Raw genomic sequence first — 3,163 nt, 5'->3', positions numbered from 1 at the left:
ACTTTGTATCGGGTTTGCGTATTTCTGTGCACACAAGAATATTGTGCTTTACAGAAATACACAAACCCGATACTAAATGTGTCCGATCGGGCCTATGTCCGATCGGGCCTGTGTCCGGTCGGGCCTGTGTCCGGTCGGGCCTGTGTCCGATGGAGCCTGTGTCCGATAGAATCTGTGTCCGATTGCAACCATATGTGTCCGATGTAAAATGTGTCCGATCGGGAATGTGTCCGATAGGAACGGTGTCTGATCGGGACTGTGTCCGATTGGGGCTGTGTCCGATCGGGACTGTGTCCGATCGGGAAATATTGCCGTGTCCGATCGGTTATGTGCGCAATCGGGACTCACTCGAGTGGAGACGGTCGGAGTACTTCAAGGGGGCACGACACAATTGCACGGCACAACACTTGGAGATTCACCGCGGGTATAGGTGCATAATGACTGCGAATTTCGGTTCTAGCACTAGTTATGAAAGTTTATTCGTGAACTCGCACTTTCAAATACACCGGTAACAATTTGTATCGTCGCAATAAAAGGCTGGTTAACATGTAATGGAGGAAAGGCGGCGGCTCTCGCGGTTCGACGGAGCGTGAGAGCTGATAGCTGTGCAGGCTCAGCGAAACCGATTCGTTCGCGCGCGCGGCTAAGTCGCGCCCGAGAGTGGGCTCACGAGACGAAGTCCGACGCTTCGGGGCAGCGCTGCGGCTAAGTCCTCGTGTGAACCGACCCTCGCGGCTAAGTTCACTCGCGAGAATTTGCTCGCGCGGCTAAGTCCAACGCCTTGTATCGGCGCTGCGGCTAAGTTCGCGTATGAGCCGATTCTCGCGGCCGAGTGCTTACTTGCAGGTAGTCGAAATGGCTTAGAGGAGCGATCGCGAGCGAGAGCGTTCTTCGCTCCGAAACCACCCCTTATATATTTAAATTCGGTGGCCCCGCGCGGAATGGGGGCACCGATCGCGGTTACGTGAGGGGGAAATCCTCGCCTAACGTTTCCAGTGGTTTCCCACTAGAAACGTGTCCTTTCCACGAATCATAATATTTGCCGCATCGCGCGCTCGGCGCGACCGACGGTTGCGCGCGTGCGAACCACCGGTCGCGGCGCGCGACAACGTCGCGTGGCACAGCGGCTCGTGTTCGAATCAGCGCGATGCGGTCGCTAACATCACGGCTACGGCGGCACATCGGCGATCTCTCGATCCCTTTTTTCCCTTTCTAATGGTAGCCGCGATAATAGCGCACCGCATGCGGCGCGCGATAGCGCCCAAAAAAGGGGAGGAAGGTGAGAAATGCGCGAGGCAACGGTTCAGCGCGTTTTCGGTAGCGGCCTTGCAGCCGACGCGCTCACGGAGCCCGGGCACGCGAGGTGAGGCGCGACGTGCGGGCGGCGCGTCAACAAGCCCGCTCGGCTGACAGCACGTGCGGCTCGTTTTCCAAGAAAGCAGCTGTTCCTCGCGAAACCGCGTCTCGTGCTTCGTTAAGGCGCCAGACGTAACACCCCCCCCCCCCTCCTTAATAGAGGAGCCTGTTCGGCAAGAAGAGGCGACAGCGAACTCGATGAGCTCCTTTAACATTTCCCGCTGGGGGAGAGTGCTGGGCTCCAGCGGTCGGCCTCCCTTGCTTTTCCGTCCTGGACGCGGCGCAATTTATCAGCGTCTCTGATAGCGGATGCCATCGCCTGCTCATTCGATATGACTGTTAGCGTCGCCTGCGGTAGTCGGTGATTGCACGGGCCATCCTCCCGTCCGCCGTAGTTCCGCCGGAACGGGGCACGCCGGGCGATGCGCGCAGCCTCACCTCTGACGTGGATGGAGTGACCGGGGCTTTCCGCGAGCGTGCAGGCGAACAGTCCGGCGTCTAGGCAGCGGACTCGACGCTACCTGCGGTTAAGGATGTGCACTAGGGTGGATCGAAAAACACAAATTTTAGAATTCGGATTCGGCGGGGTGCGGAAAACTTGTATAACCGTATCAAATTAGAGCACAAAAAATTTCAGCCCGATCGGCTGATATTTACTATCCCCACATCGAGCTTAAAGTTTTGAAATTTGCATAAGATATACTAACTTTTAGGCGTGTGTGTATCCTGCGTGCCTACGGGTTCAAACTAAATTTCATTCATGACAACGTCATAAGAAAGGTCATTTGAAACTAAGGAATGCATGAATCCAGTCAAAAAAATTTAATGAGCGAGGTAGAACACTGTAAAAAACCTTGAAATAGACGATTTTAGCATATTTTACGAAACAACCTAATTCGATAGCTGCGTGCTTCAGCAAGGTAAATATTGGATCGAAGGTTTAAACGGAGAGTGATGGAGGTATAGGGAAGTACATTCCCCACAATCCCCACCCCCCTGCCATATCTTCCTGCCCGCCTTCCCCCTCCCCTTCCACCCTGTGCGGCAGTCGACAGCGGTGGAGGGGGCAGGCGGCGTGTCAAGCTGCTTCACTGTGTGTTCCTCACAACTCGCTGCAACAGGTCTGACTTCTTCTGGCTTGTCTTGACTCGTCGAATTGTTGACTCTCGCTCTGCGTGCCTTTAGTTGTTTATCAGCCTGTTATCGTCGTTATCTCTGCTCCCTTGTTGCGTCATTGCCTTTCTTTTGGCGTGATCTTGAGTACTAGGCACAATGGCCTATACAAGGAGTGTTTCTGACTGCCCAGTACTGGGTGCTCCTTGTAGTTTACCACAGTTTCAACTGCCGACTAATAAGGATGTTCTTCTTGCTTGCCTTCAGCACAGGAGTGTTGGCGTGCATTTTGAGCAACTCTCGCCCAAGACTCCATTTCTTGATACTGCTAAGGTAGTAGCTGAATATGTATTAGATTTATACCGAAAGGCTTCAATCCCTGCTGCTTCTTTTAAAACTGTTACCGAAAGGATTATGTCTCTTCGTAAAGAACATGAATCAATACTTAAATACTACCAAAATAAGTCCAGGCAAGGCTTGAGGAGCACCTCCATAGGCTGACACCCAGGTTGGACGGTGCAGCGAACGCGCTATCGCGACTTATGCCCAACCTGGGTGGCCCGCGTGGGAGGGCACGAAGGCTCTATGCCAACGTGATAAACTCCATCGCGATGTACGGTGTCCCTATCTGGTCGGCTGAACAAGACTCAGCGCCGCATGGCTATAAGGGCGGTCAGGGGGTACCGGACAATCT

Source organism: Vollenhovia emeryi, unplaced genomic scaffold (assembly GCF_000949405.1).
Source record: "Vollenhovia emeryi isolate VEMERY1.0 unplaced genomic scaffold, V.emery_V1.0 DF940037.1, whole genome shotgun sequence".
Taxonomy (NCBI): domain Eukaryota; kingdom Metazoa; phylum Arthropoda; class Insecta; order Hymenoptera; family Formicidae; genus Vollenhovia; species Vollenhovia emeryi.
Note: the sequence above shows the minus strand (reverse complement) of the source record.